This window comes from Chlorocebus sabaeus, chromosome 12, assembly GCF_047675955.1.
Source record: "Chlorocebus sabaeus isolate Y175 chromosome 12, mChlSab1.0.hap1, whole genome shotgun sequence".
NCBI lineage: Eukaryota > Metazoa > Chordata > Mammalia > Primates > Cercopithecidae > Chlorocebus > Chlorocebus sabaeus.
Window position 1 is genome coordinate 38,112,362 of NC_132915.1, and position 27,609 is coordinate 38,139,970.

General features: G+C 38.8%; 1 protein-coding gene across 31 annotated transcripts in view; it reads right to left on the reverse strand.

The window, feature by feature from the left end:
• PTPRD (protein tyrosine phosphatase receptor type D) overlaps positions 1-27,609 on the reverse strand; it is a 2,332,079-nt gene that overhangs the window by 536,808 nt on the left and 1,767,662 nt on the right. Inside the window, exon 1 of one of the 31 annotated variants that reach the window (XM_073021572.1) lies at positions 11,279-11,388. The exons of the other annotated variants lie outside the window; for them this stretch is intronic. The gene's annotated coding sequence lies outside the window, so the exon portion shown is untranslated. Of the gene's footprint in view, positions 1-11,278; positions 11,389-27,609 lie in introns of those variants that run through there. 31 annotated transcript variants of the gene reach the window in all.

Consider the following 27,609-nt stretch of genomic DNA (forward strand, 5'->3'; position numbering starts at 1 on the left):
ATTTGTTCATAGAATACTCAACAATAACATCCAATATTACTATTACACTGAGCCAAGCCATGTAGTAGGAGCTGGAGATGTCACTGGATATAAGACATGGACATTGGCTTCCAGGTACTCATTAATAAAACAGAGTATAAATAAGCAATTACAATGCATTATGATAGATACTATACGTAGGATGTATTCAGTATTCTTTTAGCACCCCAAGAAAGCTACCCAGCCTTGGGAGGAGGGAAATTTTCTGGGAAGAGTTGTGAGCTAAGCTATGCCCTGAAGGAAGAAAAAAATCAGTCCAAAATGGAAGGGGTGGGGACATTCCACATGGAAGAGAGACAGCACGCTCAAAATTACAGTAGAAAGAGTCAACGTGGTACATCTGGGAAACAGCAAATACTTTAGTATGGTTCAAGTGTGCGTGTGTTAGGGATGGAAGGAGTGGGGACGAGAAAACGAATATGAGGATGGCAAGGTGGCAAGAGACAAAGCAAAGGAAAGGACATCAAAGGCCAGGTGCCTTTTGGTAAGGAATATTTCAAGCTTTTTACAGAAGGAACAGGGAGCCACTGAAATATTTGAAAGCAAGGAATGACTTGATCAGATTTGAGTTTCTTAAAGATCATGTTGGCTGCAGAGCAGAGAAGCAATTGTGGTTAGGTCAAAACCAAACACAAGGAGACTGCAACCCAAGCATGAGAAGATGGGGACCTTTCAACAGATGATACCTAGTAACATGAAAAGACAGTGAATAATTTAGTGGAAAGGAAGTTAGTATGTATTTTGGTATCCTTGATATAACACAAGTGTAACTCAGAGAAAACAGATTTTGAATGATAAAATTCAAAATTTAAATTAATATTTTCCTAAAATTGTTTTTTTTTTTTTTGGTACATATAAATCAAATTCAGGTCGAGTCTGTTAAATAGTAAAAGTCGGATTAAAATAAACTTAAGCAATCCTTTCTTAAATCAGTAACAGAATATACATAACAGTATTTATTAAACTTGCCATTCTTAATTTATAAGTATTATTTTAAAATGTGTATTGACAACCTAACTATAAAAAAAACCTTTGCTACATATCACCTAAAAAAGTACACCCTGCTTCATGCTTCTAGGAAGTTATGTTTATAGATTAACTGGTAGAAAAACATATGGCTAAATAGGCCAGTGTATGCATGTGAGAAGCATTTTAGAAACCTGGGCAAAGAAGACTTAATTGTTCAGATATTACGAAAGCCATAAAAGACCAAATAATTTTCCATGTAACTTTATTTATGTGCCATGTCTGATTTAAAACTTCAGGGTGCCTTCTTGTCAGAGAAAAAACAATTTTCCAAATCATCAAACAAATATAAGATCCTGTATTTTATTATTTATAAAATCATAATTAATCAGAAATAGTTCTCTGAGGACTTACAGAAAAGGAGAAAAGCTAAACTATTATAAAATAGGTTAAATGGAAAAAATGATCAAATCACCCATCCTTATTGATAATGAAACTAACGGGTGAAGTGAAAACAAGAGTATTTTAGAAGACATTATAATTGACAAAAGTTTCTCAGATAAAATGGTATAGGGTAGGCTGCCAATAAGCGGAATGCATATGTAATAGTCACTTGGCATAATTCCACTTCTTTGATGGGTGGCTGCTCTTCAGATGTCCCTGCTGGATCTATATTTCTCTTTATAAAAATGCTTCTGATTTCTTACCTGTTGGGCAGCTATGAAAATGGCAGCCTTTGTGATTTTAAAAACTATTCTTGGTGGAAATATTTCATTTAAACACTTCTGCTCCAGGACTGACCCCAGAGCTCAGGCAGTTGTATCACTGCCTGAAAAGCATAAAATTTTAGAGCTGGAGGCCATCTGCAGAAAAAAAAAGGTCATCAAATCAAAACCCCTTTGGTAAAAACACATTTTTTCAACGCCTCCAGTACCAAGCAGAGAAAGGAACAGAAGATACTCCAGAAATGGTAGAGAGACAATGTACATAATGCTTAAGATTTTTCTTTTTCTTTTTCTTTTTTTTTAGTTTTTTGCTTTTTGAGACAGAATCTTGCTCTATTATACAGACTAGAATGCAGTGCCATGATCCCAGCTCACTGCAGCCTTGATCTCCTGAACTTAAGCGATCCTCCCTTCTCAGCTTCCCAAATAGCTGACACCACAAGTGCACACCATCATATCTGGCTTTTTTTTTTTTTTTTTTTTTTGGAAGAGACAGGGTCTTGCTATGTTGCCCAAGCTGGTCTTAAACTCCTGGGCTCAAGTAATCCTCCTGTCTCAGCCTCCAAACATAGATTTTTCTTGAATTTGAGTCAAGAAAGCACCATGCCATTGGGCGTACTTGCCTGGACGATGTGAGATAAATATTTTTTTAAATCATGTCATATACAAAAGTGAGGAGGTTAAGAGTGAGTGAAACACATAAAAGTTGGGATGCTTGACTTAAAATCTTGACTCTATGTCCCATCTTTATTACTTTTATCTATGCAACCTTGGGCAAATTACTTAATCTCTCCATGGAACAACGCTCTTCCATGAAATGATGATAATAAAACCAGCTGACTTACACAGAATGTTATTTTAGAGATTAAACATAGTACTGAAGGTGAGATACTAAGCAGAATGCCTCGCACATAATAAATGCTCAGTAAATTTTAGAAATAGTCACTATTACAAGTATTACATATCAACCACTAACGCTATACCTGTAAACTTGAGAAAATTAATGAAATTTTTCCCCATAAAGAAATTTTAATTTTTACCTATCTCAGGGTCCTGAGCATTGTGAGAGGTTTCTAATGAATAATTATTCTTCACATTTTATGGTTTCAATTATATTCAACTCAAAAAAAGCTTTTTTTTTTATATGAAGTGTCGCTCTGTTTGCCCAGGTTGGAGTATAGTGGTTCCATCTCGTCTTACTGCAACCTCCGCCTCCCTGGTTCATGCCATTCTCCTGCCTCAGTCTCCCGAGTAGCCGGCATTACAGGTGCCCACCACCATGCTCGGCTAATTTTTTGTATTTTTAGTAGAGACGGGGTTTCACCATGTTAGCCAGGATGGTCTCGACCTCCCGACCTCGTGATCCAACCATGTTGGCCTCCCAAAGTGCTGGGATTACAGGCGTGAGCCACCGCGCCTGGCCCAAAATTCTTTAGTTCAACTCAATTCAAATAAAAGGAATACCACTTGAGCTGAGCATTAGAAAATGAAAGAATAATAGGATATCAGTGGATACAATTGAGGACGGCTGGTAAGAGAAAGGAGCTTCCAGGAACAGTATTGGTAGAACCAAAGAGGTGCCCAAAAGCACAGCCTCCTCAATGACTGCAGGGAATGTGATACTGCACAAGGGCAGAGTATCACAGAGCTATGGCGAGGGGGAAGGCTGGACATGGAATTTGGGAGCAGACTGCAAAGGGCTCTGATGGCTGTGTTGAGTATTGAGCACTTGATCAAGTAGACTTGAGTAAATTTGCCTTTCGTAAAGCAGAAATTAGGAAGACTCAAACAGGAGAAACGAGAAAACACAAAAACCACATAAGAAGCTGTCTATGGAGTGTGGAACACATAGGAAAGGTAGAAATGGAAAGGAAATAAAGTGAAAAGGTTACAGGAACAGAATCTACAAAATTGCCTGAGGACAAGAATAAAAGGAAGAAAAGAGATAGGGATAATACCAAGGTTTCTAATCAAGGGATAACTCAGAGGAAGTATGAAGAAAAGGGAAGTAGATACGGATGGAAGATAATATTTTGGGTTTACAAAATACAATGTTTGGGATACAGGAGAGCCTCCCATTTCCCAATCATGTAGCAAGCAGATAGAAATGCAAGTCTGGAACTCCAGAGACAAGTGAGGAAATTTATTCTGAAGGTTATCTATGTAGAAATTATTGTTTCTATGAGAAGTGGATGGAGATATGGCAGGAGACAGTACAGACAGCCGCCTGAAAGGGGATATAGATAAAATGAAAATAAAAGAGTTTAGAATGGAGATGGAGACATAGATGCCAAACATCAAATGGAGATAGAGTTCCATGTTGATGAAGAAAGTGAGTGTCAAAGAAGTAACTCACAAAGAACAACTTCCATCCATGGCATATTTCCAATGGAAGATGCTTCCAATATTTTATTCCTCTAGAAAAACATAGTTGCCTCTTTTCTTCCCCCTCCCCAAGAAAAGCAAAAATGGTTACCTGGCCAGTAAGTAGATTTAGAATATTTAAGATACATCCAACAAACTACTCTTATTTCTAGCTAGCCAAATAATCTTGATAGATCTTTTTAAAATTAGACATTAATCAATGTATCTACAAAATCATAATGAGCTGTTTCGACCAGAGAAGTCTGAATTGGTTTTTCTCTCAAAATTCTCTAATAATATTTCAGTTAAGTTACTACTACAAGTAGTTGGAATGTGTTTTCACAGGGAGGCCAGTATCTACTTGCGTAGTAAGAAATCATTAGAGCATACTCAAAATGTCCCTTTAATTGGGATGGGCCAGTAGGTAGAAAGACAGAGAAAATTTTTATTTTAAACATTGAAAACAAATGTCTTGTTGACCTATAAGCAGACACTGGATCAGCATTTGATGTGTCTAGTCTAATTTCTCCCTGTAAAATTGTACTGGTGAATCTTAGGGAGACAGAAGGCAGTAAATTCCTTGCCTCCATCAATACATTTGACCTCAGAGCAAACCCCACAACTGGCTACAGGCACCCACCATCCATCATTGCTCTTGAAACCTGATATTTCAGGGAAGGACAGCTGCACTGGGCAAAAGTCTAAGCAGCTTTCTAAGATGTACTACCATTAAAGAAAAAAAAAAGGCACTTATTCTGCTTCAGTATTTTAATTAACTGCTTTTCTAAACATTTCTTCCCCCAAACTGAAACTCCAAATCAAATATCCTCACGAATATATTAGTAAAATTTAGACTTTAAAGAGAAATGTTCTCTTTGTGCATTCTAGGTAAAATTACTTCTAGCTTTTGCTTTAAAGGCTAAGATAAACAGCATACCATGCCATGCTAATATGTACAGCCTTTAATAAATGTGCTAAGCAGAAAAAGAGAGTTCTAGCAACTACACTAATTATAGCAGTACACACAGAATGCCAACAGGATAAATGTAGACAAAACATCCATATCCCACAGATCTTAATTTTTAAGTCAGGTGGCAATAACTTTTAACAAATAGCTGAAGACAACAGAACTGTATCATAGGAACTAGTGTTCTTGAATATAGTGTGTTCATTACATGACTTCTACATTCAAGAATTATCTAAATTTAAAATAGAAAATAAGATAAATTTGTATAATCAAACTGGATATTCATTACATGTATGGTTATTCCCTCCATTTTACAGATGATGAAACTAAGATTCTGAAATGTTTTATCATTGCCTCCAAGATCTCACAGATAATAAGTGGCAGAACTGAGGCATAAATTTAGTTCTTCCTGTAAGAAGAACTGAATGTTCTTTTCCCTGTAGCCTAAAAAGAAAGGAAACTGGTCAAGATTTTGCAATTCTTTAGCATCATCTTAATATGTATTATATGCATGCATGGTTAAATGAGAATTAACAATAACTGATTTCCAACCATTTATAAAATCATTACTAATACAACCCTTTTAGTTAATAAATGAAATCCATCTACTGACGGCTTAAAAAAAAAAAAAAAAAAAGATGTCTCTTGTTACTTGTGATCCAATCATTACAGAGGATCATTTTTTGTATTTGAAAGTACAATTTCTCCAAACCCCAAAGCAGTACTGAGAAATGCTGTTTCCTAAATACAATTCCTAAATCTCAATTTAGTTAGCTACTGCTACATTAAAGAACATAGCTCAAGGGATGTTAATAATAAAAAAAAAAAAGACAATTGAGAATTTATAAATTTAATCAATCTCATGCAACTGACAGTTACAAGAGTTAAATCTAGTAAATAGCCATGTGGCAAAGGTCACAATGCTCCTGACATTGTTATCTGAATGTCAAGGAAGAAGCAAACTTAGCCTTTCTGATCAATGAGTTCAAAGAACTAAGAGAAAGCCTTGACTCAGATGGCTGCTTTGGCTTTCACATTTTGTTGTAAATGCTGGAGGAGCCAAAGTGGGGACCCGCCACCTAAAAGCAGCCATTTACAAAGGAAAGCAAGGCTTGCTTGTTGCAGGTGAAGAGGGAAGGACATAAGTTGTCTCAGTACTATTTGCCTGCCGGTATACATGACCTACTAGCTTACAGACAGAATGAGCTGTCTTAGCTTTCCAAATTGCCATCTTTTTCATTTAGTTTACTCATCTATGACACAAAGGGATTTGATTTGAAGGACAGCAGAGGTTAAAAAGCCATGAAAAAGCTGTTTTCCTGTCTCTCTCTTTTTTCCCCCTTTTGGTAATTTTCGAAATGTCACAGGCAAACTGAGTAGTATTAATATGGTCCTATTAAATGTATTAGCATCAAACTAAAAATCATGAACAGGAAGATACAGAATTAATCATTTTGTGAGGGAGGAGGGAGGCATTGCAGGCATTGTTTTAGTCCATTTTTTTCCCTGTGAGTCGCTTCGAGGAGTGTGGCAGTACACACAGATGTAATACGTAAAGTACGTAATGTCTAAGTCTTAAAAATATTTTATAAATAAAATGTTGAGAAAAAATGCAAACTGTTGATTTCTTGAAAGCAAATAGGTAATATATTAAGGGGAAAATGAGAGACACAGGTCTTAAGTGTAATTTTGTGAACTATGTTTTGTAAGAATTCTATTTCATTAATTCTCCAGTCTAGCGCCATTGTGATGACATTATTATTTAAGTTACATTAGGTCAGAGACTGTTGTAACATGTAAGCACTTGCTCTTTGACCTTCCCAAGACTTATGACGCAAAGAAAATGCTGAACTTTTACATCTGAGGCTATAATTTCATATAATGAACAATCAGGAAGCACAAGTCATATATTCTTTTAGCTATCTAAAGGGCTTACTTGTGGAAAGCTGAAATGCATTTTTATTTTTTTAAAAAAGGGAGAGAATTTGGACACTTTGTGGAAATAAATGTAAGCCAAGCATGACATTTTAATAAGTGTTACCAACTACTAATTAGAAGCAAATGAGATTACCCATATAGAAAATGTATCCCAAACAAACCTATCCTTTGGTAGAAATGTCACTATATCATGAAATTACAGAAGCTGAAACAAGTAATGCTTGTTCGAATGAAATTTACTGACAAATCCCTTCTAAGCAATCTTCTTCCACATTATCAGATTTCTTCAGTCGATGTGTTATATAGGAATTCTCAATCTTGTAGTTCACAGAGAGAATAACTCTTCTCTTTGCTCTTTCTTGGCAAATCACTGATAATATAAAAAAGAATGTTTTAAAACACTGGTTTTGCTTGAGGCAGCAAGCTGCCTCTTTGCCATCACAAGTAAGTAGCTTTCCTACAAGATTTTTTCAAAGAAACTCAACAGTAAGAGGATGAAATAACAACAAAAAAAGGTAAATAACTCTATAAAACCAAAAGAGATGCAGAATAAATTTGGCTTAAATCATATGTAACTGTTGTCACTTTAAGAACATAGGAAAAAGTAAAGCATTCTTTGAATACTCTGGGAAAACTGGATAATTATATCTATATTTAGCACTTCTTATATCTGGGCATGTAACACAAATCCTGTATATTTTGTGACCACTAAGTTGAGTTCACTACATAAAACGTAAAGTTCATTTTCGAGATTCTCAGAAATTTTTGGGAATTAAAAAGGTACCACCATTAAAGGTTATCTGCATAGATATTTTAAGTGTAAACCTAAGCCTGATGCTCCTAGGATCACAAGTTAGAGCACACGAGCACACACACACACTTGACTCATACTATCCGCAAAGACACAGTGAAACTAAAGGTTTTAAAATAAAAGGTAAACTAAGGAAGGACAGTTTTAAAATGAAATCATCTTTGAAATATTCACCTTTCTTAAATGATACTTTTCATATGTGATTGTGTTAATGAATTCTTATTTATGCATAGAATCCTTTTAAAAATAGAATTGTCCAACGGTTTGATAAATCAAGTTTGGTCTGAAGGAAATCTAATATGCAAATACTTACAGGGTACTCTTTTACAAATAGTCACCCTTGTCACTTTGAAAAACTGAAAATCAACGAAAGAACAGTTTAAGTATACTTGACCTTACTGCCTAATGTCTCTCAAGATTGCCATGGCTGGTCGATTTCAAATCTGTGAAACTGACACTTAAGAATGTATAGTGCGTCTTCAGTCCAGGTCCCTCAAGTGCTGACTAAACTGTGGTCACAGCCTCAGATTCTCTTTCCATACAAACTTGTACAGCACTTACAAAGCTAGTTTAATCACATCATCAATCTATGCCTATACTTCCCTTAAAGTAATTCTGCTTCATTTATCTTTTAACCCTACATTATGCAAATAACATACTTATCAGTCCAATAAAGAAAAGTTATTAACGTTCCTTCTTGTTTATCTTTGCCATACACTGAGAACTGGAATCACATATGAATTTGCAACAATATCTTTTCTCTTTTCTATTTTTCACACTCTATATGAAAATCATAGGGTCAGAGAAGCCCTAAATAAAATTCTTGAAATAGTCTTCAATCATTGTCTATAACTAGTATCAGAGTATGAGTTAATGTATTAAAAAGGAAAAAACAAAAACTTGGGGGGAATGCCTACTTGGTTTTTTTTTTTTTTTTTTTTAATGTCTCTCTAGGAAGGCTTTGCATATGCCATACCAGGATACCTCCTGGATATAAGAACAGTTATACAGGCCCCTAGTGGCTTAGCAAATAGCAGCAGATGAGGGGATTCCAATTCTTAGTTCCAGACTTTGAGATATTCTGGATTTAAATAAGAGTCCATCTTAAAAGGCAAATCAAATCACTGTATTTAATACTTTAAGCAGTTTTACATCTATGGTTATCTACTCTAATGCACATATATTAAAATAAACTGCTGCATTTCATTACTTGAGTAACTGCACAACTGCTCTGGCCCAAGAAGAATCTGTGTTACATAACCTACACAATAAAATGTTTAATTCATCCACCTCTTTAAATGTCACGCAAAAGTAATACATTAGTCAACTATATTAAAATATATTTGAGAGAGACACTGTTCCTCTTTGAATCTTATTCCTATTATATATTACTAAGGGCTATAAGAACAGATGATTTCTGTGTAAAGTACTATTTAAAATAAGATACAGATAAAAATTGAATGCCACTTTTACAGAAGTAAAAATCTAAATGTATTTCCCAATAACAGCCAGTGATACAACTCACATTGGAGTGCACTTATTTTAAAAGATCTACAATTAATAACACCCATTAATCCCCCATCCCCTTGCTGTCCTTCCTTCACAAAAGAAAATTCCAGGCAGGCACATTTACAGCTTTTAGCAATTTTTAACTGGACACAATCTGACAGCTGAATTCATGAAACTGACCAGCTTGTCAATTTCACACTTTGAAAGTACAATAATAGCTGATAGCATGAGGGTGAATTTAAGAAATCTGCCACAGAATTGCTAGCTCCATTGAAAAGCAAAGTACAGTACATAATTATGGAATGTGGGAGGTAGGGAAAATTTTACTGTCCATTTAGGATGTCTGTTTCCGTAAGTCAGACACGGAGCATTGAAAATGTGTTCTCTTTTTGCTATAGTGTCTGTAGCATAAAACAGAATATATATTCAAAGTAAGTAAGATACTAAGCCTTTTACTGGATATTATTATATTACATATACAACTTAATCTTAAGTTATTATCATCTACAGATCCCTTTACATCAGAATGTTTCAAGTCTTGGTATATCATCCTTGTTTTACTCAAGTTGAGTGGTTGGTGTGTGCACTTTGAAACAGATAAAAAATACTCAAAATGGTCAGAAGTATCTGTGGGTTGAACTAACTCCCCACAGACGTGCTACAGGATGGTTAGAAAAGAACACACCAAAGGGTAAAGTCCACATTTGTAGCTCAGTAAATCTAACAGCAAATCTATCTCAAGTCATAAGCAGTTACTAGCCTTTCAGAGGTTCAAAATGTGTTAGCTACACTCTGTTAAGTCACTGGCACTGTGTCTTTGGGCATGTAAATACATATATATGTGTGTGTGTGTATGTGTGTGTGTGTATATATATATATAACTTTTATAGGAAATAGAAGGAGAACGATCCCTCAGGAATCTTCCTAGATACTTAAGGTGCAAACTGTAGATGAGGCTGGGGGATTACTCTGAGAATTTTAGAAAACAAGAGACATTTGGCAAGTAGCGTACTGGGAGGCGAACTGGAAACAATACAAATGGATTGTGATAGTCCTGGTTTTGGAGAATGGAACTACTATCTGGAATTCTGAAACACCCAATTAGTGAAAGCCAAGCTCACACTTGGTGTTCGAGATTTTAAGCATAAGACTTAAAAACTGACTTCACTTGTCTGTGTTTTTAAATGAAAATCAACGTCCAGAGAAGCAATGCAAGTTTTCTACACACCTACATAAAAGCTACAATAAATCTATAGGAAAGCAAAGAATCTTTGGTTTGTTCGTGGCTTTCTTTTAAAATTGTTTCCTACAACTTTGCCTCTTCATTATAAATGATGCGTCCCCTTCCCTACGGAATGAATGTGTGTGTTAAGTGCACCAGATTCCCGCAGCTGAACTACGAGCTTTGATTCTGCCACGGAAAGGTCTCCCAAACAATCCCCCTCCTCTATGGCAGCTGCGTAGACTTTGATTCCTGCTATTTCTCCTTCTCCCCACTAGTTCAGAGGAAAGAAAGAAAAAGAAATCGCCCCCTCACCGTAATCAGCCCTCCTTAAAACAGTAATCCCTGCCTTTAAAAAAGGCGGTGGCAGGATCCCTGGGTAAGGGTAGATTGCCCCACCGCTCCACCATTTCCCCCCAATACTACGCCCACCCTAGGAGGAGAAAGCGGCGGTCGCACAAATACACATACCCGGACACCCCCATTCTCTAGAGTCGCCTCTCTCCCGGGTCTAAGGTTTCAGGCGAGAAGTGAACCCTGCAGGGGAGGACCTCTGCCCGAGGAGGTTCAGAGGAGCAAACTGTGCGCTCCGCTGCCCGGGCGCCGGGCTCGCGGAAGCGGGACCATGTCGCTCTGGCCAGGGAGGCGCCAGCAGCCGGAGCTGGGCGCAGGGCGATTCCCGAGCAGCCAGAGGGGAGAACACAGCGGGGCGGACGGAGTCAGTTCCAGGGACTTACCTGGTCATGTTGGCTCTGGGCAGCAGCCGCCACCGCCTCCCGCGCCGCCACCAGCACTTTCCTCCAGCGCCTTCGCGCCCTGCCACGGCCGCGCAGCCGGCGCCGGCCCGCGCCGCCGCCTCCGGGCGGCCAATTTAATCCCGCGGAGCAGCGGCCGCTGCCGCGGAAGCCCCCCTGGTCGCCGCCGCCGCCCAGCCCTCGTGCGGCCAGCCCAGTCCAGAGCGAGGAAGTGGAAGAGAGTCAGCGAGTGAGTCCAAAAACCCGAAATCCAGCATCCAAGGGAGCGCGTCCCCCCGCCCTCCCTCCACCCCTACCCCCTTTTCCTCCTCCTCCGCCTCCTCCTCCTCTTCTCGGGCCGTCCTCTTGGCCCTTCTGAGCCCGCGGCTTCCGCGGCGTTTTCTCCTCCTCTCGCTCCTCCTGCTCGCCCGGCGCCCGTTTCTCTCGCTGCCGCTGCCGCCGCCGCCGCCGCCGCCGTTTGTCTCCTCTCCCTCCTCCTCCTTTTCCTCCTCCTCCCGCTCCTCGATGCTCCGCCGCTCGCGGCTGGGGGGTCCGGGGCCGCGTCTCCTCTCCTCCCTCCGCCTCTCCTGTTTCCTCCTTCCTGCTGCCTCTTCTTTTAAAGCGGATTCTTTGGCCACAAATAGCAACTCGGCTGCCCCCCTCGGTGCCTCCCTCCCCTTCTTCCCTTCTTCCCCCCAAAAGTGAAGCGCACGCGAGGTAACCAGAAACTGAGGCTCGTGGGGGGAGAGGGGTGCAAGGCGAAGCCTGGGAAAGGGCCCGAACAGAGTCAAGGGCCAGGAGGTGGGGTGGCCAGCCCAGCCCAGTCTTTGGACCTGGCGTGAACCTGGTAGTTACGGCTGCAGACGAGGTGGTTTGGTGGGGGAAATTAAACAAAAAAGCCCAGGAAAGTAATTGGAAAGGCTTCTCTCTTTGTTTCCTTGTCTGGGTGATTTCTAAAATCCTCGTAACGTGCTGGGGATCCCACGGAATTGCTGTGCTCCAGCGCTGGGGGATTGTGTGTGCGCGTTGCCTGCGCCTGAGTGTGAGTGTGGGTGCGCCCGGACGCGGGGAGAGCTGGGCCCGCTGCGCCTGCTGGCGAATCCCTGAATCTGGACCACTGACCCACTGAAAGGGCCAGAGAGCTGGATGAAGGAGGGGCAGGCAGGAGTGGTGGGTGAAGGAGGCAACACACACACACCAGAGGAGGGGGCGGGGTGACGTCACTCCCTAGCATTCATCCACCAGGCCAGAAAAGACCCTCTCCAACAGATTCACTCATCTCCTAAGAGATGCACACCCGGGCGCTTCCTGCTCTGCGTCCCAGCGCAGAGGAGGAAAAAATGCTGGTCGCGCCCTCTTCACAGCAGTGATAATAATATAAGGAACGTGCTTTAATGAAACACAGTTTGTGTCCGCCCCAGTTCACCTTGGCAGCCTCCTTCGGGGATGCTTGTAGGATCCACTTTGAAGGCAACGAGGAAGGCAGGGAAGTATTGAACCAAAATCGTAGTGTGATAACTTGTTTTGCTATCATGCCACTTGCTTTTATGATGTTGGAAATGCAGTGCTCCTCAGCTTCTCTGAAGGACACTATAACACCCTCTTCCCTAGACAAGCATCCAGTTGTTGGGCTCTGCACTCTTCATCCACACAACCCAAGGTGACTAAGGTGCACTGTGTGTGTTGTTAGCTAAGAGATGGATTTTAACCTTCACTACTCACAGGATCTCCAACATGTGGAAAAAGTCAGCAGCTGGAAGCCACCATTGGCAGTTGGCCCATCAAAATTTATTAGAAACTTGGTCAGAAAGGTTAAATAAAGTAAAGCTAGAGCTCACCAGCCACCTCGATTGCTCATTCTATGTTCAGGCCAGCACATACACACAATACTTATTCCTGCAGACTCCAGGCTGTCTTTGAAAGAGCAAACGTAAACAGACCCCCTTATATTTGACTTAATATAAACAGACCCCCTTAGATTTGACTTAATGATCCAGCATCCTGACTGTTTTCTCAAGCTGCCCATTTATTTCCACCATCTGCATGCTGTGCTGCTGAAAGCCACCAAAGGATTGGTCAGTCATCCTCTGTCCCCTATGTACTCCAAAAATAAGTCACACATTTTTTAAAAGAATCTCGCTAAACGAAGTTTAGTTTTCCAGCAATTTGGGGATGGGGGAGGAGCATCCTGGAATGATTGTCTCTTGGCTTTTTGTTTTTGTTTTTTTTTATGGTTAGCATCATAGTGAAAATCAGGAAGAAATCAATTCCTGTGCAAGCCTCCAAGCTAGGTTTACCCTCCAATCATTCTGATTTCACAGGAGCTGAAAAGCTGTGCAAGGATGATGGACACCTGCCCCCTGTGACCTAAGGATGGATCCAGAAATCTCAGCCTCCCCATAGGTGATTCCACCCAAGATGTAAACTCCAACTTGGCTTTCTCATTGCCACATGCGCCCCCATAAACTGGCAATCCCACTTTCATGATCCAAAGTTGCATGTTAGAGAAACAGAAAGTTTTAAAACCCCTAATATTCCTTTGCTGTTACTTTTGTGGGAAAGAAATGTATCCCTCTGCCTGCGGATCTGACCTCATTTAAGAAGAACCCAGCTGGTAAATCTGACTGCTATCTGGGAACATAGTTGAGGAAATATCATCTTACACCACTGGCAGCGATTTAAACTAGCTCGAAAACTCAGTGATGATTGTTACCAAGGAGAGCAACAAGCAAGTAGAAAAGGGACCCAGAAATCAGGGGATATACAGAGGACAGTACAAGTAAATGGCATAAGCGCAACTTTTCTGACACTGTGAAGTCCTAGATGTTCTTGTCCCTACTGCAACCAAACATCTTAGAGAAAGAAGTGGGGATGGATTAAGGTGACTGCAGAATCTGAGTTATTATACGAATGAGACTGAGAATTATTCAGGGTGATGCTGCTGAAGAACGGGAGGTACAGCAAATAGAGAAGCCAAAGTTTCTCTGCTCATCTGAGTAGTAATGGAAGTGAGACTGCAGCCTGCTACACACGTGTTAATATATTCAGAGCAGATTTACAACAAAAGAGTGTCCTAATGCTGCAGCATCTATTAAACTTCTGGACTGGTTTACCATTTGGAAATTTTAAGTCAAAGAACATCAGAAGCAGGCTAATCTTTTGTTGAAATTACCTCATTTTTGCAGGTAAAGAAACGAAGACCCTGAGAATTTAAAATCATCCAACTATTTCGTGCCAGAAGCAGGACAAGAACTCAGACATCATGATCCAGTGCCCTCCATCCCACCAACTATTCGTCATCACCTCCACATTCTGGATCAAAGAAGCCAGTTTTCCAACTTATCAGTGAGCAATACATGTAGAATATTTAAAAACTCCAAATACTTACATGAAGGAAAAATGAAGCAATAGGACAAGACATTTTCTTAGTTCCCTTCCAGCTCTAACATTCTGTGATAAATAGCACACAGGAGCTTTGCTATAGCACACCCCCCTCTAGTGCATAATTCAGCATACGATGAGTATGAGTCTGTTTTGGACCCCATCCAAAGGAGTTAGTTCCTAGAAGTACTTGGAAGATTTATTCTCATTTATCATGAGGCATCCTAACAGGAGACTAAAAATAATCATGATGACAATAATAGTAATCAGTTGTTACACTTGTATTATATACTAAGCATCGTGCGAAGCATGTTATAGTTCACCCGTTTTTGAAAAGGCACATCATGACCTTGTGTGGGTTGCAAATCTAGTGGGTCATAAACAATTTCTGAAATGAAAGAAAAGTAGAAAAAACACAGAGTACATTATATGTACTAAGTTTTTTTTTTTTTTTTTTTTTTTTTTTTTTTTGCAAAACTTCCTTTTTGATCATGTGGCTAGTGATTAAAAGTTTGAAAGTCACTGCCTCATTTCCAATCTTAACTGCCTTGCCAGTTAAGTATTATTAGCCCCATTATGTAAGTGAGGAAACAGGACAAGAGAGGATAAGTCATTTGGCCAAGCTGACATAGTGAGTGGCCAAGCTAGAATTTTGAACCTAGATCTGTTTGACTTCAAATCCAATATTTTCACTTGTATAGTGATGATAAATTATTAACCAAAGTATGGAATAAATTGTTGCTAATCATATTTTCTTTGTGAGGACTACCGTGGTTTTTATTAAATGCAGCTAAATGGAGAAACACAGCATAGATTCAAGTGACATGTTCTGAAGGTAGTGAGAAATTTCATAAAACACTAAAACTAATATCTGAGACCCTTTCCTATAGGTGTTAGCTTATGTCTAACATACTTTATTAACTTACTACTAAATACATAAATGAAACAATAATAGTTTTAGTCCTCAAATAACTTAAATATTCACTTCTACAAGTATTACTATTTTTATTTCAGAGAGTGTTTTTCAAATTTAAGTTATACAGCATTTCTCAGTAGCTTGCTTTGGCCAAACACAGAACTGGCACATAAGAAAGATTAAAGGCCAGGTGCTGTGGCTCACGCCTGTAATCCCAGCACTTTGGGAGGCCAAGACAGGCAGATCACCTGAGATCAGGAGTTCGAGACCAGCCTGGCCAACATGGTGAAACACCGTCTCTACTAAAAATACAAAAATTATCTGGGCGTGGTGGCACATGCCTGTCATCCCAGCTACTCGGGAGACTGAGGCAGGAGAATTGCTTGAACCCAGGAGGTGGAGGTTGCAGTGAGCTGAGATCACACCACTGCACTCCAGCCTGGGCAACAGAGCCAGACTCTCTCAAAAATAAAAAATAAAGCAGTCACACAACCCTATCATTCAAATTTAATTATAAAGAAGAAAAGATAATAATTCAGGTGCCATGCTAAATTTTTTCACCCATGTAGTTCTATGGATTCTACCAGTAACATTGCATGCTTAGGTGTTATTACTCCCATTCTGCAGATTTGAAAGCTCAAACTCAGAACTAGTTGATGATTGGAATCACCTGTTCTAATTCTACTACTCAAAGGTTCTTTACAAACAGGTGGGCTTCCCGTATACAAGGAGGCAGCTAAAGATTTTGAGACATGCTGTGCAATCATTTATGCTTTCTTTTCCCATGTGAAAAAAATGTACTTTCCTTTTCTACAAGGCAGCATCTCTTGTTGCTGTTAGGCAGCACTGTCCTCTTTAAGTAAAGAAACCCACATCTTTCATAAAGAAAGGCCTAGAAAAGCCAGACTTCCTCCACTGACTGCTCTGTTCAGCTGCTGCATTTCACCCTCACCTGCAGTGTGTAGAGGACGTTATGGTACGATGCTATTTTCTATTGGCTCTGCTACTGGAGATTACAGCATGCGACTGTGACAAATGGATATTCCCATTAAATTCTTTAGTAGACTGGGGCATTCCATTAACCATTGGCACTGTCCCAACCCAAGTGAAACACTGGGTCATTTTTTTCTTGTGAGCAAGAAGTGAAGGGAGAAAACAAAGGATATACTCTAATTACCTTTCCTGGTTTTTTTTTGTTGCATGCATTATGATAGCCATATATTACAATTATTTATAATTAATATATGACAAGCTGTCAGCTAAAATTTAACAGGTGATTTGTCAAGAAGCCCCATTAATGCATACATTAAGCAGTGGATTTCAGTGTTTCCTAACAATAAAATTGTGTATGGGTTTTGTTTTTTCATTCTATTTAGTATAAACATTTAGAGGCCACCTATCTGTACATTTTGCAGCATTTTTTAAAAATAAAACTATTGCTAACATAAATGGGTGCATTGTTAGTTATGTGAGGTCTAAACACATTTCTGTCACCTTAACCTCTAAATTTGTTTCACGGAGGAAACAAATTGCCTAGTGTTTATTTTAAAGTTTTAACTTTTATGGGTTTTGATACATTTTTTAAATTATATCTTCAGTAGGAAAGGCAAAGCTAATTAGGGAGGAAAGCAACTGCCGTTACTTATGTTCCACTTAGTGTTTGTATCTTAGGTAAGAAAATTCTGAAGTGAAAGAATATTTTAAAATACAGGAAAAGATTAAGAAGTCACCAGAAAGCTAGTAATTAATCACTGAATAAAGGAACACTCTACAGAGACCAAGAACTGATGAAGCAGGCTCCATTTTGCTGAATGGCACAAGAATGGGGAACTCAATGAAATGAATCAGAGATAGTTCTCAGGAGGGGTAACAGGATTCTTTGAAAGAAGGAAAACTCTGTTTCTATATCTGTAGAATGTCAAATTATGAGACATCACCTGTGAAGGAAGTTAAATTTTAAGCTTCAATATTATTATTTCCATAGTCAACCAAAATTTGTACTGTTTAAGAGAAAGATACAAAAGTACTGCAGCATTTGTTTAAAATGTCATTTGTACAAACCTGACTCTTATCTCTCAAGACTCGGACATGCTTCAGGCTGTTAATGACTCACAATCCACTACTCTAGAGGGTGCTGAATCTCCTTAATGAAAGAATGTGCTTTAAGATTCAGTGGTTAGGAAGAGAGAAATAAATGAGAGTAAAACACAAAGCACAGCAGGTTTTCAAAGCTAGTAAGACTTCTGCGTCCACCAACCAACTTTAGCTTTCACATTTTTAGCAAGAAAGCGCTAAGACAGAACCATGAAATTATTTTTAAAGGTTCTTTGTAACAGGGTTTCAGAGGACGATTTCCAGAAACTCACTGAGAAGTGAAATGCCACTAGTTGATTTTCATGTTGCAGGGAGTGTATTCCTGTGCAGTTCAGGGATTATAAATGACCAGTGGCAAGTTGGTGGTTGTATCCTGAGCCAGGATCTCACTGTCTCCAGATCTCGCTTTGTTTCCCATATGCAGCAGTGTCCCCATGAGTAACTGGGGGTGTTTCCTTGTGCATTCAGTAACAGTTTTCAAACAGTGAATATAGCAAGGCATCAAGACTACTATATTTCATCTACTTTTCTAACGTTTTCTCTTTGTCTTATACTTCTGTGCTTGTCTTACACTTGTATTAAAAACACAATAAGGAAAACAGCTTTGTACAAGCTAGTATTTTGGCCATAATTATACTTTTCTCTGTGTTCTCAATGAATAAGAAAATTTTGGGCCAGGTATCTGCACAAAGCATGATAGAAGTAGGATAAAATAGCACATCATCTAGCATGTAGCCTACATTTATGTAAATCCAGTTGATGTAAAGTCTGTTCTGTTATCACTTCTTAAAAATAAATCTATAATTCTTTCTTTAATCATAATAAAAACCATCCAGGGACAGTCCAAATTTTTCAGAAAACAATTTCTTCAGTACAGGAGGCAGCATTTGCCAGTACAACAAGAAACCAGAAAACAAGAATCTGTGTTGGATCATTTAATTTCTACTTGGTGTACATACTCAATGTAATGTTTTCACAGTTGTTTGAGAGCAGGATTCATGTCTGATTGGAACCCAGAGCTCCTATCATAGAGCTTTAAGCACAATAGGCACTTCATAAGTATTTTAGAAAGTGAAGGAAGGGAAGGATAGAAATAGGAAGAGAGAAAGAAGAAATGAACTGGTTGTCATTTACACATTTTACATGATACATCACTGTCTTTATAAAGCTTCCTGTATAGACCACTAAACAGAATGAATTTCCCCTGCTGCTGGCCTCTCATTCTTTTATTTTTCTTCTTTTTGCCTTTCTCTCTGTATTTTTACTGTGTATAATTGCACCTTATTAAATTGAATTGTGTCTTCACACTCTTCTCGTCACCACCAAGCCCAGAACCTACACTATAAGCAGATCTCAAAAAATGTCTGTTGCAATATATGATAGCATGTGCTTAGACACCACTGTGGCCTGGTTAGATGTCACATTAATAATGCCTCTTATTGAGACTGCTGAAAGGTACAATGACCTAGAGTTTGGTCAGAGTTAAGTCTCACTCATCACAACACACACCAAAATGTCCCAGACAAAGAATAATAATAGAGTCTAATAGGAGTGAATGGATTCGTAGTTCCACAGAACTTTTGATGAGAATGATTATAAAGTTTCATGCTTTCCTACAAGAAGTCAAAATAATTTGATCAGTTCAGTGGACAAAAAATCCTTTATACTTCTAACTGGTGCTGACATTTTCATTTTTAATTTGGTATATTCTTAGATGAACAGAGCATTCATTTGCCTGTAAACATTATTTCCTGTAGGAACATATATTACTGAAAGTCATTCTGATTTTCAAAACTCATTGGCCACATCTCTAAAATTACTAGTAACACTGAACAAGTCTTGGAGAGATTTAGAAGGCAAACCAAAACTATTCTTTCCCAACTGTATGATTACTTTACATAGTCTGTTCATGTTCGTGCTTGTTTTATACATGTAGAAGCACCATTCCTGCTTGATTACTTATTTGTGCTCAGTTCTTTAAAATCATGTTTTCTTTCCTTTGCTTACCACCAAAAGCCCATCTTTCCAACACAAATATCTCTACTGTTCTCTGGACTAATACAATAATAATCTTTTGCGTATTCTTCTGCTCCCAATGTTTTCCTGATTGGCCCCAACCTATGCCCCAATGTGCTGCCCAATTAACCTTAATAAAACACAAGTTGATTATGTACCTCCCATGCTAAAAAAAAACCGCAGTGGTTCATGAATAAGTACATACTTCATAACTAAGTGCAAATGTTCTACCAACATTCAAGATCTACCACAAATGGAATGCTCTCTGAGCCCATTTTTCCATTCTAATCTTTACCTCTTTTCTACCAATATCCAGCATTGTCTGGATAAAACTGTCCATGTTTCTTAGCCAGAAAGTTTTCTTATGATCACCTACATCTTGAATACTTACCTATCCCTTAAGAATCATCACATCAAGTCATCTTTTTTTCCTGATTCCTCTACCACATATGAATATTACTTCCTTTAGAATATCTGATTCTTTGAATCTCTCTTGTACTGAATATTCTACCGAAATTGGGTAAAAGATAATAGAAAGCACTAACCTCCGAGATATATTTAATGACTAGTTTATTGGTATTGATCGATTAATTGGAATGGCAAAATGTTATAAGCAGGGAGTAGATGGAGTTAGTGGGAATTTATGCAAACTTATGTTTAATCACATATTGAAAGACCTCTTTATTTAATCGCATCTTGCAAGTTCTCGTATCAGATAATTGTGTTTGGGAAGGGAACAAAAACATTCCAAAGATTCTGAGTTAAGACCAATATGAAGAACAACAGATGACGGAAACTTTTAACAATATCTCTCCTTCCTTCCCTCCCTTCTTCCCTTTCTTCCTTCTTCCTTCCTTCTCTCCTTTTCTTCTTCTCCCTTTCTTTCCTTCTCTCAGCTTTGTTCATTACCTATGCAAGGAGATGAAATGACCTTGACTATTAAGTCTTTGTCCTAGAGAAGCACAAAAGCAAATCAAGTGAGGCAGATGTTTTGCTCTACCCTCCCCCTTGGCAAAGACACAAGGGTTCAGCAGTCTAGAAGCAGTCCTGAAAAGAACAGTCGGCACTCATGCTTTTTACTTTTTCTCCCTGAGAGAAACCTCCTGCTAGCTGAGTCCCAGGCTTTAAGAAGTATCCTACCTTAAATCAAGTGGTGGTAAGAAGGAACAGGACCACTGTTTTATTTTTTTCTTTTCCTTTTTAATCCTTGCACCCGCCGCTCCCTTAAAAAACAGGTCATGTTCTAAGACGATGGATATCAAAACTGCTCAGTTTTCGGATATGTGCTGCGTAGAGTAGTGATGAGAAATTAGAGAAAATGCTGAAAGCAATAATATTTCATCTGTGATTCAATCTTACCTGTGCCATTCATAGCACACCTGCCTTTTATTAAAGTTATATTTATACTTGTTTTTCTCTTTTCCTTTCTACGCTTCTGCCATAGGCCAACCTTGTAAAATCTCTATGGAAAACATTGGGCCTTAATCTTCTGTGTATCCCTTGTACACCGGCAGAATGTCCTATCATAAGAGTCTATAATAGAACCCTGTATAATTGAATTTTTCTAGATTACATTGTTGTTGTTGAACTTAATGAAAACTCTATAGGGCACAAGCACATCCCATTTTTTTCCAATTTAATATATTCTATCATATTGTCTCCAGGGAGCATACTTGTATTTATCAGATCAGGATTCCAAATGTTTGGACTTGCAGACCCCTAGAATGATGGTTCCCCACCCTGGTTGTACTAGAATCTGTACCAACTTTTCCAGCATGTGTGCCCAGCCCACACATGCTACCTGAACTAGATTCTCTGGGAGTAAAACTCCAGCATCTATATTTTAATTTATTTATTTGTTTATATTTTGAGACAGAGTCTCCTCTGTAGCCTAGGCTGGAGTACAGTGACACAATCTCAGCTACTGCAACCTCTGCCTCCCAGGTTCTAGCGATTCTCGTGCCTCAGCCTCCCAAGTAGCTGGGATTAGGGGCATGTACCACCACACCTAACTAATTTTTTTGTATTTTTATTAGAGAAGGGGTTTCACTATGTTGGCCAGGCTGGTCTCGAACTCCTGGCCTCAAGTGATCCACCAACCTTGGCCTCCCAAAGTGCTGGGATTACAGGCATGAGCCACTGTGCCCAGCCTAGCGTCTGTATTTTAAAAATCCTCCCAGTGATTCAAATGTTTAGCCAAAGTTGGAGCAACTCTGCTTTATAGCTCTAGAAAGCACAATTTAAAATCACTAGACTAGATTATCTTTAAAGTTGTTTCCTTTTTTCTCCAGTTCTAGGATTCTTTGTGAAAGTGCTTTTATTTTATAGGTGAAAAAGAAATGATCCTTTGGCTGAATTCCATTTTTAAGTAGTAACTACAAATGAAATGCAGTCCAAATTTTATATATGCCTGTGGTGTTTTCAGCATATCTTATTGCTTAGTTTTCATGTATGCCCATTCATCCCGCTGCTCATTCAATCAAACCTCCACTGTCTGTGAGGTATGTGAACTATGCACTATCAAGTCATTCTAAGAATGTAGGCTATGAGCAAGGCACGCATATTAAGGAAAACCCTTTTTATCCAAACACAATACAAACATCCTCTAATGATTTTTATTCTTTGCAGACCAATTAAAAGAGGAAGCCATGCCATCAAACTAGCCTAAATTCCTACCACCCTACCCCCAAATAAATCTGTGATTAAAACAAGAAGAGAAAGAAAAAAAGAAAATTGCAAAGATTAAAACTCCTCCTTGGAAGCAAATTGAAACTAGTCTTGATTCTTGATGCTTGTGTGTTATTTTCAGAATTAAATCAGGAACAACAACAATGCTACTTCTGAGAGAGAAAGATATTGCTTGTAATTTTTGGCTTAAGGAATTCATTTTCTTGAGAAGAAAGTATTCTTGGTGAACTCTAAGAATAGAAAACTATCAATTTACAACTAGGACACATGGATTTCTCCAAGAGTTAACATAATGCCTAACAAATAAGAGGTACAGTATCCACACTATATTAGTTAAATATTAACATTTATATGGTACTTTATAAGTCACAGAGAACCTTAAGAGATATCTTTTAAGGCTCCTAATAATTTTGTAAGTGGCAAAACACCGATTTTATGGCTGACCCAGACTCATTGATTGATCCAGACCCCGAATCAGAAACTCTGGGCCAGCTCCTGGGAGTCCGAATTGTTGGCAAGCTTCTCAGGTAATTCTGAAAACCACTATGATAACTCAATTCAAATTTATTGATTTGTTTTATTGCTCCCAGGAAAATGATCCCGTGAGCAGATTCTGGCATTTCCTAAGAAGCTAGCTGCCTTTTTCTGGGATTTGCCTTTTTCTTTCTTCTGTAGTTCTTAAAAGGAAAAAAAAAAAAAAAAAAAAAAAATCACAGGTGGCACCATTTTACCTAAATCTACAAGCTATGTAATTCTGCTCTGCACAGCTGGTTTCTTCTTACAGTCAGTTGTCCCTGCTCTGAAGAAAGCTTCTAGCTGCTGGCACTGGTAGGAGGTTTGAATCCTACCCACTACCCTTCTGGCCATAACTAAGGTCCTAACAGCCGGCAGAGAACACAGGCTTCCTTCAGCAGTCAGCTATAATTACGTGAAATTTATACCGGGCGTTGTAGTACAAACCCAGCAACCTGCTGGGACATTTCAGGGGGTTTTAGCATTTTAGTTGGGAACCACTAGTTCTAGCTGTTATACTCAGGGAGAGAATTGGTCATAAGCTATTTGTGTTGGTATATGTCTCTTTCCATCAGTTAAAAAAAAAAAAATGGCTTAAATGTAAAAGACAGTCTTAGGTAGCTATCTCCTGCCCTTTAAATTATATTAGAACAGCATAATAGCTACTTTGGAAATGCCATCTCATATATAATGTGATAAAAAGACAGTTAAAGAGACCCCTTAAAAAAACCTTCTGTAGAATAAAACTACAGATTTTAAGGGAGGAGACAATGTTATTTTAACCTTGTAATTACTCCTAATCCACACAGAGACTGGAGAGAAGAGGATTTTGATTTTATGTCTGGAATGAAATACACTTGACTAGAATTGAAGATGCAAGAGGGAAAAAACCTTCAAAATTAAAGGAAAAGAAAGTGTGTGTCAACCACCCCATCTTGCCGTTTCTCAAACTTTCCAAATTCTTTTGGTTCACCACCCCAACCTTAGTAATGCCGTCATGTGTAACAACCCTCCAACTATTCTGGTTACAGTTGCTGGGAAATTTGTCTGTCAAAAGAGAGGTTCCAAAGAGTTGGGCACTTTTCCTCTCAGACAATAGAAAACAGGGTTATAAGACACAGACATGAACACACACACACACACACACACACACACACACACACACACGAGTTCAGCACCCCATGATGTGCTGGCTCTTTTGGCCTTAAGGAAGCATTGCAGGAGGAGGAAGGGTGGAACCCTCAGATCACCTGATCTAAATGACCCCTCTGGCTCTCTCAGAACTTTACCCTCTGTCCTGATAGCGCTTCGAAGCGAGAGGGATATTGGGAAAAGGACACAGGCAGTTTGCCATATCCTTGGGCATCCAAAAGGGTAGAAAGACTTTACGCCTTTTCTACCCTGCCTGCTAAGAAGAAAAAGCAGACATCCTGTTTGAGACCACCAGGTGCCCCCACCTTTCCCTGTTTTCTGTCTTATACTCTTTAAACCCTCAAATAAGTACATGTGTTGCTCGGTTCATAATTAAAGCGTTGGCAATGCCTGCTCCCTTGCTTTCAATTTCATTTGTACAAATGTTCCCATCATTCTTTTTAAAAGCCCTGGGCATATGTTCAAAACATACAACCCAAACAAATAAACTGCATAACCTAAGCCAAACCCACCAACAACTGGAACATCCTTCCTATTTGGGAAGGCTACTCTAAAAAGCTACTTAATTGCAGTATATTCTGTGAATGAAAGTTCACCGAGCTGAAAAATGGAAGCTTTTATGTTAGCATCTGATCACGAAGGAAATGTGGGGCATACACATAGGCCCCAGAATCAGCTACTTAAGATTCAACGGAGTAAATTTTACCTTGAATAACATCTTTAGAAAATGAAATATTTAGGAACAGAGTTCCTGTGGGAAATTTTATGGTAGAGTTAGACTTTAGCAGACTTTATTATTTGCATGTGCTGAGGAAGAGTTTATATTTAGAACTAAGTTCTTGATCTTATCCAGTGATTGACTTTTCATGACCTTTGAAAGTAACTTTGATAGCAAAATTCCTCTCTGTCATTTACCCCTAAAGCTGACATGATCATAGCAATGGGAGCTGCTATGTAAAAGGCCATGATAAGAGTGAAAACTTTACCAATGAGAAAGACTCCAACATGTAGGCAAAAGACAAAATTTATGACAAATTGATTTTACCTTGGTACAGCAATAATAATAATAATAGCTTAACTTAATTCAAAATTGCCTGTGACATTTCTCCAAAACAGAATAAAAAAGAACTACCCAAATCCACTGTTTGAAGCAGAAAGGAAATGAAGATATTTGGCTGGAGCCAGTATGTAATTCAGGTTGGCACCATTGTGCTGGGGCACTACTGAGAAGAAATGTGTCCTCTGCAAGATGGCAGCCTGTGGAAACCAGCCGCGATGCAATCAATCAACAGTGAGGGCCAAAAGCTCTTGCTTCCCTTTCTCTGATAGAACAAACAGCTCACGACCCCTATAAAGTAGGCTTACAGCGCCAACAAAAACTGAAAAGTTTATAACAAGTGGTACCACCTGTGCTTATATCTCAGCGTAGTCAAAATAATTTCCTCTCCTGGGTCTTCTATGACAAAGGGTGAAGAATTTGACAGTGAGAATGCAAAGAGGAAGAGGTGCCAACAAGGAGCCTGTAGAGTGAGTGGATTATCTTTGTCTGTGCTAGCAGAGAGATCAGCAAGTCTGTCTCCTTTACTCTGGAGCAACTGTGTGTGATATGATCTCCCATCCCCTATCAAAAAGGCTCTGTCTTCAGAAAAACAAAAGACTTCTCTGCTCAATGTTGTTCTCTCACATGATTTTTTTGTTGTTGTTGTTAACAATGTTGTATTATTACAAACCTGTGTAAAACTGGGAATATGGAGCTTGTATTAAAAGCACAATAAAGAAAACAGCTTTGTACAAGCTAGTATTTTGGCCATAATTATACTTTTCTCTGTCTTCTCCATGAATAAAAATATTTTGGGCCAGGTATCTGCACAAAGCATGATAGAAATAGGATAAAATAGCACATCATCTAGCATGTAGCCTACATTTGCGTAAATCTAGTTGATGTAAAGTCTGTTCTGTTACCACTTTTTAAAAGTAAATCTATAATTCTTTCTTTCTTATCTTTAATCATAATAAAAACCATCCAGGGACAGTCCAAATTTTTCAGAAAGAACAAATTTTTCAGTACAGGAGGCAGCATTTGCCAGTACAACAAGAAACCAGCCAAGTTGCTTTGGAGGAGTTAAGCAAGTACATTTCAATAAGGACCCAAACAATCCCTGGCAACCAATTAGAAAAACAAGTCATCATTGCATTAAGAAAGCCCTCAAATATGAGTGCTGTCGGTGGAAAATAGAGTTACTCACCAACTGAAAATGTTTACTTGAAGTGAGAATTATTTTATGGAAACCACTGTGAGTTTTGGAATACTTACAATCTGTTCAAATTGGTCACTGTGTACAATGTTACTGCAGCAATATGCCCTGAGACTTCTAATCTGTCTGCCTAATGGAGCAGGTGGTGAGACTCTCCACTGAGCTGTCGGCTCCTGGAGGGCAGGGACCATGTCTTATTCATCTTACATCTTGCACAGTACCCAGCTCTTCAAAGGCAGTCAATAAATATTGAATGAAGCAATCTTTTTATACATGGCCTTACTCCCTGACCCCATGGCATGAAATATCACTACCCCTTCATCTCTATCCTATTGCCCTGCTTAATTTCTCTTCTGAGTGATTATTACCAGCTGTCTTGTTGTACGTGGTTATTTTAATTATTTGTTTAATATCTTCTTTTTCTCCAATCAGAATATAAGCTCCCCAAGGGTAGGGATTGAAGAGGATTGATTTCCCGTATAACCCTAGTTTCTAGGATGATACCTGTCACATAACAGTTCAATTATAAATATGTGTTAACTTTATTTTTTTTTTAACCAAGTTCCCTAAGAGCTGGAAACTTTTGACTTTTGAATGAGTGCTAAATAAATGGTTTTCTCTGTCTCTTTATTTTTAAAAATTTACTTTTCACTCTCATCTATTTCATCTTAATGAAGGCTGGAAATTATACTCTGAGCTTCAATCAGTGGTGGCAAAAAGAGAGTTTCTTTATTATGTAAGTGGTTGATTTTAAAGAATGAAAGCATCGGGGGACTAGGTCTTGTTGATGTCAGGCACATAGGTCTACAACCCTGCAGAGAAATATGAGTGACAGGAAATGAAGAGGTAGGACACCAAATAGTCTCCTGGAGGCCACTGGCGGTAGACTCCATATTGACTGACAGGCTACCCCATGTGAATAGTAATGGTGCATTCGTGTACCATTTTCTAGACTATGTGTGTGCACCTGGTCATTAAAACAATACAGAGTCTCTATCGTACTGGACAGAATACTCGTATCCTTCCAGGCTTTGAGGGACAAAACTACACCTAAAAGATTAATACATAACTTTTGAACTTAGGGTAAAAATGTAATAGAACAATCTAACACTTGTTTGCCTTGGGCATTTCTACATGTCCCCATATGTGAATGAATAACAATTCCCAGCCATTAAGAATAGTTTCTTTTTACCACCCACATTTAACGGTGATAAAACTGATGGACCATGGTTCACTGACTTGCCCATAACTTGCATCGTGACCCTGCCAAATATACACCCTTCAACGGTAGACTCAGATTTTATTTTTCTTTTCAAACC